We start from the raw sequence: 12,155 nt of genomic DNA, 5'->3' as shown, positions 1-12,155 counted from the left end.
AGGAATGTCTCTTCCCAAAGCTTATATTCCCCATGCTTTCTCTTTACCACAACCTGTTGCCTCAGATTGCCAAGCTCGGGGCCTGGGCCCTTCTCTTCTATTAGCTTGTGAGGTCAGCTTTACATATTTGTTTGTGTGACATTAATAACACAGTGTCTCATATGCAATAAAGCCATAATAAGTGGGAGTAGGACATTAAAGAAATTTAAGATTTTCTTAAGCAGATTTTAATAAGTGAGTTCAGTTTACCCTTTTGAATTTCTCTCTGTATGTGTGTATATACACACATATGCATATACATATATATACATATATACATATGTACATATATATATATATACATATATATATATATGTACATACATACATGTAAATGTGTGTGTGCCCGTGTGTATTGTATGAGTATGTGGAAATGTCTGTGTGGGTAGGTCAGAGTTCAATTTTTGTATGTCTTCTTCAATTGCTTTCCATCTTGAGAAAGGAGTGTCTTTATTTTATTTTTTAATCTATTCTTTGGAAATTTCATATATTTTTATTATTTTTTTCCTGTCCTCTCATTCTCCCCAGATCAGATCCTAACTCCTCCCAGAACTTTTTGATCCTTTTCTGTAATAAAAGAAAAGAGCCATTAAAAATCATCTTATTTATGCTGGCCAACTCCTCCTGGGTATGAGACCTGACCTGGGATGTGCCTGATACAACCACTGTCACTCCACTGAAGCAAACTGACTTTCCCTCTCCTGTCAGCAGTCATTTGTGAATGGGTGGGACTTTACACCTGTGTCCACTCCTTCATGTGAGGATTTTGTCTGGTCTGAGCTTTTGGAGGCCCTGTGTACACTGTCTCAGTCTCCCTCCATAAGCTCACGTGTGCACTCACCTTCCTATGTCTGCACAATGCAGTCTCCTTAAAACCGTCCATCACTTCTGACTCTTATAATCTCCCTGTCCCTCAGACATGGTCTCTAACTCAAGGCTCAGGGCTCCGTGTCACAGGAGACAGAGTACTGTTTACGATAGATGGGCGCCCTTGACTCTCTGGGATTTGCCTGTCTCTGCCTCCCTAGTGGTGGGGTTAGAGATGGCTGGCTGGTCCCTGTGCTTGTGCAACCAAGTACTCTGTCCATTGATCCACCTCCCAAAGCCTCCCCACTTTAATTTTTCATGGATTTTCTCCCCCTTTGTATTAGATAAAATGACATTCTAAGTACTCAGACAACATAGCTGTTCCTGTTCTTATAACTTCTAAATTTCCTTTCCTTGTTATCTCAACTTGGTGTTTGCTTAGTCTGTGGCATCATGAGCACCGTGCTTTCTATTTAAGGTGACATGTGACAATTTCCTTTTTTTTTTTTAGAGGGGAGGAAGGTATGATTTTTGAAACTGCGGTTTGCTGAAGCTGGTGAAATGTATTGGTTTTGTTGACAAATTTCTTGGTCTAAACTGCTGACATTTCTCAGCCTGCTACTAGATTGTGCAACATTATGCAACTTTATGTGGAAATAAATGAGTTTATTAGTGATGAGTGTGTGTTTGCGGCTGCATCTGTGTGTGATAATAGACAACTTTTGTGGGTACTTACAGCAATAATGACACTGCTGTTTTTCAGTTCACCCTTTACCATAAACTATGTCATTATTCACTTCAGTGGGGGCATACAACCTCAAAGAATGTTACGAGAGTGGCTTGTTGAAAAGAAGTAATGGACGGTGGGTCGTTGAGTAAGCCTCTGCTGGCAGGGCTATGTGATAGCTGAGCGCAAGGCTTCTGTCATGTTGGTGGTCTATGATATTTCTGTTTTAAACCATTCATATCTGACACTGCTTTGTCCTTCAGACCAAGGCATTTCCAGTGACTGAATTCAACAGAATATTTTCCAAAGCCTACCTTAACCACTCATGGAGTCAGCTTGTACTTCAAGGAGTGTCTGGGGTAAGGGGCGGTCCCTGCTTCACAGAGTATATAGTCAGACATTAAAGTATGTGAGTGTCTAATTCAACCCAACAAATGTCAGAAACCCTGAAAGATGTAGTAAGCAGAATATTGTTGAGCTGTGCAATGGCTGGAATGGCTGGACTGGGGGTGGGGCGGAGCTAAGGTGAAAAGCATTGTGGGAGATTAGCACTAGACTAGCAAAGGGAAGAATTAGTGGGTATTCAGAAGATTGAACAGTGCGCTTTAGTTGGTGAGGCTCACATAAGAAGTTAAGGAGGAAGGAACAACATGTTGTGGGAAGGCAAGGGAAATGAAACCATAGAATAAGCAGTCCAGCTAAAATCCCCTCACGGGGGATTGGCAATGTCTCAGCTTCACCCAAGAGTTTTACATCAGACCTGAAAGTGTGAAGCAGAATCAGTGGCTGAGTCAGTGGACACTGGTTACATGTTGGTAGACAAAGGTGGGTAGAAACTGGTCTGCATTGAAGATGCTTGGGCCAGTCCGAGATAAGCAGAGTGGTCATTTCAACATGTTTGAAGACATGCTGGACTTCAGGTGAAGTCTAGAACTCAGGGTTCAACCTAGCCTTGTGCAGGGTGGCAGGCCATGTAGACTCTAAAAGGAGCCATAAGACTCAGTCCTTAGGGAAGTCTGCATATACAGCAAGGAAGTTTGGGAAGTTTGCAGCAGGGATTGCTTCTGTGGGTGATGGGGGCTTTGGAGGAGGTGGGAACAGAGGAATCAACACACTGTGATTGTAGAGTGATCGTCCAGTAGGAGGAAGGGTCAGGTGAAGGCGATGGCTGCTAACTGTTAAGAGTCTTTTCATAGGAGAGGCCCCGAGGACTTGATAGGATACCATAATAGAATCGAGAGGAGGGGTGGATACCAGATGTGCTTCTCATGTAAACCTCTGAGGATTCAGGAGCTCTGAATACAGGGAGGAACTGTGAGATGGAGGGAGAGAATAATCACAAGCCCGGTGGCTTTGGTGGCTGAGTTTACAGTGCTCACAGCTCATTTGGGGGTATGATAGTCTGGACTCAAGGGGCCCCTAGAACATCTACAGAAGCCTAGAAGTAGATCTACTTAATACTCGTACTGGCCATTTGAGCTGTCAGTAGACTGGAGACCTCAGCTCTTGTCGTCACACTACCCCTTACCAGTACTCACTGACAAGGGGTTAAACTATGTAACTCCTACTTCTTCCTCCACAGGTGACCATAGAGACGGTGCTGTGAGGATCAATCTAGGGATGGACATAAGAGGCCATGGGACACTCATCTTCTGATGAGTGACACCCCTCTCTTCTTAGCTATTTCCAAGGGCATGGGGATGATGGTAGTAGACTTTGCCCCAGGACCCTTCTCTCTCTGTAAATTCTAACAGAGCAGACACCTTCCAAGCAACAGAGGTGAGTCAATATTTCCTAGGACTTGTGGTTTCACATTGAGTCAACATTATTCTAACACCTTCTAATGCTCTTCATACTGACAGCAGGCAGTAAGTGGCAGACAGTGGGTCAGAACCGCAAGGGGCTTCAGGGCCAGCCGAGTTCTTCCTCAGAGCTCTGAGAAAGCCACAGCGAGATCCTTTTCTTCTGGTAGCTATAAGAAAGTGCTCGAAATGTGTTGGCATAGATGACTGTTCTCTATTAAAAGTAGAAGGAATAATAAATTCATAGTGAACATCTTTAGGAAGATGTATGCTACAGTTCTGGAAGTGTGAAAGTCAAGAGAAGGTGAGAAAGCACAACTCCCACAACACACAGACACATGGGCACACACACACTCACACACACAAAGGAAACAACAACAAAGACCAAATTGCTATGAGCCACTATGACTCAGAGTTCACCAACAGGGAAGAAACATATAAATTAGGGGAAAAGTTCCTCAAAGTTCCTGAAAGAGATTACCATTATTTCCTGTTGGTGTCCGGGCAGAGCTGATGGTGGCTCAAGGGGGCCTCCGCTGGTTTAGAAGAATCCTGAAATTTCATGTGGGCTATTTTTTTTTTTCTTTTTTATGGTGGAAAATCAAGCAGAGTCAAAACAAGAAAGGAAAGCTCTCCCCTCCCCCCTCCTTTTAATATCGTTTTCAGTAGCACAATGCATTAAAGCAAGGCATTTTTTTTCCCTCATAGTAATACGGCTTCAGGACATGATTTAGATGGAAAATTTAAGTAAGATTAATGCAATTTATTATCCGACAGGATATCCCTACAAGCCACACTATTTGGCTGAATTTTAGATTCCCAATCTAATATTTCAGATGAGATTTCCAGATGGGTGTCTTATTCCTCTATTAGTTTAGTCAGGGTGATGGAGAGTTTGTAAAACAGGAGAGGTTAAACTAGTTTTAACACTTGATTAATCATTGAAATTACATTGTTACTGCCTGAGTCCACTGGATGTTGTTTATTAAGGGGGCTCCCTAAGACCCAAAGCCAACACAAACTACAGGCGCTTTTCCAACTTGGCTAATTTATTTGATGACTTCTTCAAAGGGATTTTTTTTTAAAAGTAAATTTATGGTTACATTGAAAAGCTGCTCAAAGCTTTCTGTTTGGTTTTCAAAATACTAAAGTGTGGGATTATAACACTGAAAAGAAAATAGGTATGGGCACACTACACACACCACACACAGACACACACATACAGACACACATACAGGCACACACAAGGACACACAGGCACACACAGACATACACAGACACATAACACACACAGACACATATACACAGACACACACAGACACACACACAGACACAGACACACACACCTCTAAATTCTAATTTCCTGAAACAATATTGAGAAGGTAAATCTTTAAATACAAAATGTATGAATAATTGCTACTTCCTCCCAGAGACAACATGAAGCCTTCCAAGGTGACAAACCAGACATATATACTCTGCCATTTTATAAACCACTGGCCAGTGAACCAAGGGAAGCTAATGCCAGTGTGCCCAGTAAAGCTGTATAGAGAGAAGTATGTGCTGGGGAAAAAGGCACAAATAAGCGCATGCGTACGGGAGGAAGGCTGGGTGCAGACACTGGACAAACCTCCAAACCAGAGCTTCTTTTGTGGATACGAAAATTTCCTGAAGTCTGGGCTTGGTAAATTGATTACAATCTCTTCTCAGAGACCTATCAGGAGAAAACGAGTGAGTTGCAGACATAAATATGAATTCCAGAGCCCAACTCATAAATGAATTCCTAAATGCTGACCGAGCCAGAACCGAGCATTGGAAAACCACTTGGCAGGAACCATTAGTTTCAAAATGAGATGAACTGCTCTATTTAGCCCTCATTGAAAACTTTACAGAAACGCCAGATTTCCATAAACACAGGTTTCCTTGAGTTTCCAGGGCTTTGATTAACTGGTGGACAAGAGCTTCGCAGACACAGATTTTTTGTGTTATATTCAGCCTGGATGGGTTTGGGATCTGGAAACCAACACAGAGTAGTCCCTTGCCTTTCTGGGATGTTAACTCTTCCCTGACTTCCAGAAGGCTCCTTTTGTTATAGGGAGTTTGGAGAATTAAGAATTAGTTTAGGGTTTAAAAACGCGGTTATAGATCATATTCCTGTCAGCTGTGTCATCATCTGTTAAGCTTTTTATGACTGATTGACAGCCTGCTGCTTTATGGTTTGGCTCTAATGCCCCAAAGGAATGAGAATTAAAAAATACACTTCTGTCCTTACTGAGAAAGTCATAAAGCTGTGGCCTCGGCTCAGTAAGGAGATTGCTTGCAAGACATATTTTCGTTTTTAAATGTGTTTTCATTTTTCTTCTTTCGGCCATATTCCTCCATTGATCCTGGCACTCCAGACGGTCTCTAAAGTCTGTGCAGCTTAGATGCTCATCACCAAACGTTCTGCCTCTGCTTCTCAGCCTCCCCTCCTCCTCTTCCTCTCCTCCTCCTCTCCATCCTCCTCCTTTTTCTTCTTCTTCTTCTTCTTCTTCTTCTTCTTCTTCTTCTTCTTCTTCTTCTTCTTCTTCTTCTTCTTCTCCTCTTCCTCCTCCCTCCTCCTCCTCCTCCTCTTCTGGCTTCCAAGTTTAAGTCAATAAAAAACAAAATAAATTTGAAGAGTAAAGAGCCAGTTTTCTGTGTTCTAAAAAGCTGTTTCCTTCCAAGCAAGTGAGTTTGTAGGCCAGGAATGGCGTGAGTTATAACATGGATTTTGTGGCCTCTGTAAGCATCTTCCACAGTTTGTTCTGTGCTTGATACTGTTCCATGGGACATTAAATGACAGAGATTATGCAAGATGAGAAGATGAGTTAAGCTGGCTGCTGTTTTCCTTAGAGCGGTTGAAGCTTTCAATGGGAGGACCAAGAGGAATGAGGAAGCCAGGCACAACATAACATGGAGTTCCGACAGTACCCAAGCAAGCTGGTGTGCTGTGGAGACACCTGGGTCAGTAAGAGTGCTTGCTGCACAACAGTGGGGCCTGAGTTCAAGTTCCCTGGATCCACATTAGAAGCTGAGTGTGGTCCCATTTGCTCCTGTAACTCCAACACCAAGGACGGGGATGCAGACAAGGAGAATACATTGACTCACTGGCTTAGTCCTATGTTAGTCCTATGTTCAGTGAGACAGATCTGTCTCAAGGGGATAAGGTGGGAAGGTGGGAGGTGATAGAGAAAGACCCTTGACATCTCCTGCTGTCCCTTCTGCACAAGTACACAAACATTCTCTCTCTCTCTCTCTCTCTCTCTCTCTCTCTCTCTCTCTCTCTCACACACACACACACACACACACACACACACACACACACACACACACACAGGAAAGGAGGAGGAAGGGAGTAATCAACACATTTGACTTCAGTTTTAATTTATTTCTGGATAGTAGAAACTCATATCCTTGTGTGAATGAACTGGATCTTACCAGAGAGTTCTCTAAAAATGTCAGCTCTGGTTGCAGGAGTGACATTAAAGCCATCTTCAGTCAGGCAAGAGATCAGTTTTCCTCTAGAGTACTGGCAGCAAGAGCATCCCCAGGGTTGGGAAGAGCTGGGTTCGGTCCAGAAAGGGCAAGTGAGCAGCAACTGAGCAGTGCTCCCTAGAGCTGAGTTCTCAAGCAGGGCAGTGTGGAGACTTCATTCTAGATTCGTCCTGACGACTCCATACATTCAGTGTTTGATTCAGACCTTCCATGCAGCATCCTGGTAAGGGATGGAGAAAGGAAGTGCCTGCCTCCTGTCTGCATCCTCCACCCTCCTTTCTCCTGCCTGCTCCCCCTCCCTCCAGCCCCTCCCCTCCCCTGGTCCCTCCCTCCTGCCCCCTTCCTCCTTTGCTTCTGTCTTTAGGGACTAACTGGGAGGTTGATCAGAGTCAAACCATCCAAGTGACTCAGTGCTTTTTTTGCATTCCCAATCTTTTTAGTTCTCTTTTATGAGTCATTTGTGAGAGATGCATTTCAAAGGCAAACATAAGATCAGGCAAGCTCTCAGAAACAGGCCCTAACCTAGAGAATCAGTTGCATACTTATAAGGGACACAGTAGTAGCTCTTCTTGGACTTACTACCCTGTGGGATAGTGGAGACCCACCCTTGCAGACTTCTATCATCTCTGTCTGAGCACCCTGAGAAATCTCATTCCTTCCTTTGAGTGGGAACAGGATTCTTGGAATGGAGAGTTTTCTGGAAGGACAGAAAAATACACTGATTGGATAAAAGCTGGCTGAGCTGAGAGAAGGTAGCAGATCCCTCAGTGGTGAGCCTGAATCTGCATGTTGTCATGGTCACTGTTCTATGGCTATGAAGAGACATCATGACCAAGGCAACTTATAAAGAAAGCATATAATTGGGGTTTGCTTACAGTGTCAGAGGATGAGGCCATGACATTCAGGCTTCATCACATTTATTTATAAATTATTTAATATTTATATTAATATTATATTATATTTATTTATTAATTTTATTTAATATTATTTATATTTATTTCTTATAGTCCTCTGTGCTGCAAACAGACTCTGCTGCATGCTACTGCCTGCCTGCCTACTGTGAGCTGAGGTGTGCCTGCTGTTCTGCTGTAAGTTGCTTCTGTCAGGTACTGTGGTCACAGAGACAGAATAACCAATACAGAGTGTTTGGGTTGAAACATGCAAGAAGCTGGAAGGTATACCTCTGCCTTCGTTCTCCAGTGTCCCATGGAATCCCAACCAGCTCTCACATCAGTTCAAGCTACAGAGATGTGAAACATGCAGTTAAGCTAGACTTGTGTCTAACTTCCCTTGAATACCAAAGGCTAAGGTTACAGGTGATGTTAAGAGTCCCTTAAAACAACAGTCTCTTCACATCCCGTAGAGTCCACCAAGTACAAATTAATTTAACAATATTAAAATGTAACCAACATGTCATGTTTGTGCATCCTCAGTACAATGAATTGTAGTGCTTTCTTTTATGTGCACATTGCCAAATTATCTAGTTGCATATATTCACACACATTCTCTCTCTCTCTCTCTCTCTCTCTCTCTCTCTCTCTCTCTCTCTTTCACACACACACACACGTTCAGTTTCACTATCAATCAGAGAAATCTACAATGACATGTCATGTAACTCCAGTTAGGATGGATATTACCACATGCACACATGCACACACACACACACAGAGCACACACACAGAGCACACACACACACACATACGCACACACACACAAAGACAACAACAACTAACAAAACAAAGGTAGAAGGTAATGTGAATAAAATAGAATTCTTGTACACTACTGATAGAAACATAACTAATATAGTTAATGTGGATAGGAGTATGGAAGTACCACACACACACACACACACACACACACACACACACACACACACATCTGGAATACTCGCACAATCTGGCAGTCCTGTTCCTTGGTGTATATGTGAAGAAATGGAGATCAGAAAGTTTGCTGGGAGCCCGCATTACTTTCTCCCTATTGTTTCTAGTCTGTGATTTTCAGGTCTGACCTATTTATTTCTTATAGTTCCTCTAATATGTTCACTTTCCCATTCCAAAGTGCATCTCACAGAGCCTCTGCTAACATTTCTCTCTTTGATCCACAGCCCTGGAGAAATTGTTTTGAAGATACAGTTGTTTCTACTATCCAGCTCACCTGTTTGTTACTTAGTGGAGTTGAAAGTTGTGACCCTCAAATAGCTACTTACTCAACTACGTTTTCACAAATAGGTTTTGTTCTTGCTTTTTAAAAACTAGTACTGCAGATGTGATGCAAGGCCAAAGTACATCAAGCTGGTAGTAGGATTTGTCTTCGTCTACACGGAGCTGCTTTTCCAGGCATGTAAAATGTGAGAGTTAATGGGTCATAGAGATATCCATCAAAGTTGCAGAATATCTCTGAGGTTGGGCATATGTGTGGCAGCACCAGAGTTCCTGCAGAGAGCTCCGGACTGAGCTATACGGGAACTGTGAAAATGAGGCCTAAGGATCAACAGAGTCCCCAGAATAAAAGAGGAGCCAAAATCACGAGGCATTCATCAAGTAAAGTTGTAGTCACTGAATGGAGGCAGCTGGAGGTCACATGTGCTCAATGCAAGCTGGAGGGATAGGGCTCTCTAATTTCCATTGGACCTAGATAAGGCCATCAATATCTCCAGATGTTGTGCGTGGAGCTTGGTCTCTTCCCTGTTGGCTTTGGGTCTTACTTATTTCTAGTCTTTCCTTGATAAGGCTCCACTATTCCTTTTAGGAATGAGAATGTGTATTCTGTGGTATTGAATATGGAGGTAGATAACTTGGTGTGTTGGTTGGTTGGTTTTTGTTTTCTAAAGTTTATCAGGGCTCACCGAAAACAGTTTGTCTTTAGAGATTTAGGGCTATTTACAGTTTTAAGATGGTTATAAAAATTTTGGAAATTGGACTAAATGCATTTTGTATTATGAGATGTTCGTGAGCCTTTGGAGACTAGGGGTGAAATGGTATAGTTTAAAATTAACATGCTTGATAAGAGAAGTTCCTATAATGGCTGATTTTTTTTTTTTTTTATTGTCAACTTAACTGGATTTGGGATCACCTATGAGACAGTTTTGTGTGTATCTTTTAGGGAGTTTTCTGTAAAGGTTAAACTGAGGAGGGACAAACAACCCAGACTGTTGCTATTGTCACATGGGCTGGGACCTTGGACTGATCAAAAAGGGAAAAAGGAGAAAGCCAGCTGGGTGTGACCATTGGTGACCGCTGCCAGACTCTGGGTGCAATGTGAAGACCATTGCCAAGTGCCTTCCACAGTGGATTTTATCCTCTAAAACTAAATAAACTCTCCTTTCCTTGAGTTGCTGGGTCAGATATTTTGTTTAATCACATGAGAAAAAAAATCTAATATACCTAACCCATGTTCTTCTGATATAGGGTAGATGCCATTTCCTGGAGTTTTATATGAATGTAGGCATAGGACACACTGTCTTTGAAAACTGTCCTTGTTCAACTCATAGAGCTGTTTTTGACGTTTATCTGTGTTGTATATATTGGGAGTTATTTTCCTTGTGTTGTTGAGTTGTATTCCATTATATGAACTGTATAAGAATTTATTTACCTATTCATATCTTAATTTAGTTCCACATTTTTATATTATATATAAGGCTTCTGTGAACATTCACGTGCAAAAGTTTGTGTGAGTACACACTCATGCAACATTGAACAACAAGGATATTCTGTGTAAACATCACTGGGTACATACTAAAGTGACTGTGCTGTCACTGGCTAACAATCTTATCGCTATTATTGTGTATGTGATCTGCTGTGAATGAAAACACTATTTAATGCATGATTGTGTGGTTTTATTTCTCTTAGATAAATGCAAGGGGTGGTATGTCTGCTATTATAAATAAATGTGTAAATATATGCTGTTCAAAATAGTTGTATAATCTTACATCTCCTACACTCTCAGTGTGGGAAGATGCCAGTTCTTTCATACCCTTGCTAAATAGTTGCTATTGTGAATACAAAAGCATTTGCTATTTCAGTGGTATGTGCTGTGATCTTTAGAGAGCACACACACACATACACACACACACACACATACACACACACTTATGTGTGTGTGTGTGTATATATATATATATATATATATATATATACACATACACTTATTTACCCTCTGTTTTAGTTACTTTTCTGTCTGTTACAGTGATAAAACACCATGACTAGAAGCAACTCACAGGACTTTATTTGGACTTACGGTTCTAGGGCAAGAAGAGTCCAGCAAGGTAGGAAACGTGGGAGCAAGCAGGCATAGCTGCAAGAATAAAAGCTGAGAAATCACACCTTCAAGTGCAAGAATGATGCGGAGAGAGCAAACTGGAATCAACAGTTTTCTGTAAAATGAAAAAAACTGAGCAGTGTGAGCTACAAGAATAAGAAACTGAGAAATCACACCTTCAAGTGCAAGAATGATGCAGAGAGAGCAAACTGGAATCAACAGTTTTCTGTAAAATGAAAAAAACTGAGCAGTGTGAGCTACAAGAATAAGAAACTGAGAAATCACACCTTCAAGTGCAAGAATGATGCAGAGAGAGCAAACTGGAATCAACAGTTTTCTGTAAAATGGAAAAAACTGAGCAGTGTGAGGAGACAGCCTACAGAGCAGGAACAAGTTCTTTGCCAGCTGTGCATACCACAGGGGGTTAATACTTAGAACTAAGTACTAAAACATACCGGTTCAGTCAGCAACGGGTGTACTGAATTGAATGGACAGTTCTCAAGGACAGAAATAGAAGTGGCCGATTACTATTTGAAAAAAGTATCCAACATCCTTAGCCACCAGAAAAATGCAAATTATAGCTGTCTTGAGAACCCGTCTCACCCCAGGTAGAATATCTAACACTGAAATCAAATGCTGACAAGCATATGATGAGAGGAATCCATATAAATGGGAGGAATGTGAATGGATATATAGCCACTAGGAACATCATCAATACGAAGGTTCCTCCAAAATCTGAAAAATAGAACGGTCGTATAATCCGTCTATACCGTATAATTTGTCTATACCACTCCTGGATGCTGACCCAAAGGATTCTGAATCAGAATTCTGCAGAGAGATTTGCATATCCCAGTTCATTGAAACACGATTTGCAACAACTAATTGTGAATGGTTAATGCTGATTGACAGCTTGACAGGCTCTAGAATACCTAGGAGACAAGCCTCTGGCATGTCTGTGAGGGAGCTTTGTGATTGGCTGGAGATGGGGAGACCCACTCTGAATTTAGGTG

The 12,155-nt window shown here is 41.9% G+C and overlaps 1 long non-coding RNA gene across 1 annotated transcript in view; it reads left to right on the top strand.

The window, feature by feature from the left end:
* Positions 1–10,220, top strand: part of 1700112H15Rik (RIKEN cDNA 1700112H15 gene) — a 29,851-nt gene extending 19,631 nt beyond the window's left edge. Inside the window, exons 3-6 of the long non-coding RNA NR_040472.1 lie at positions 6,247–6,357; positions 7,896–7,976; positions 8,993–9,224; positions 9,991–10,220. This is a non-coding gene — a long non-coding RNA (RIKEN cDNA 1700112H15 gene). The remainder of the gene's footprint in view (positions 1–6,246; positions 6,358–7,895; positions 7,977–8,992; positions 9,225–9,990) is intronic.
* Positions 10,221–12,155: the final 1,935 nt, after the last annotated feature.

The sequence above is a fragment of the Mus musculus genome, chromosome 1 (genome assembly GCF_000001635.26).
Source record: "Mus musculus strain C57BL/6J chromosome 1, GRCm38.p6 C57BL/6J".
Taxonomy (NCBI): domain Eukaryota; kingdom Metazoa; phylum Chordata; class Mammalia; order Rodentia; family Muridae; genus Mus; species Mus musculus.
This window is presented reverse-complemented; position numbering and strand designations above follow the sequence as displayed.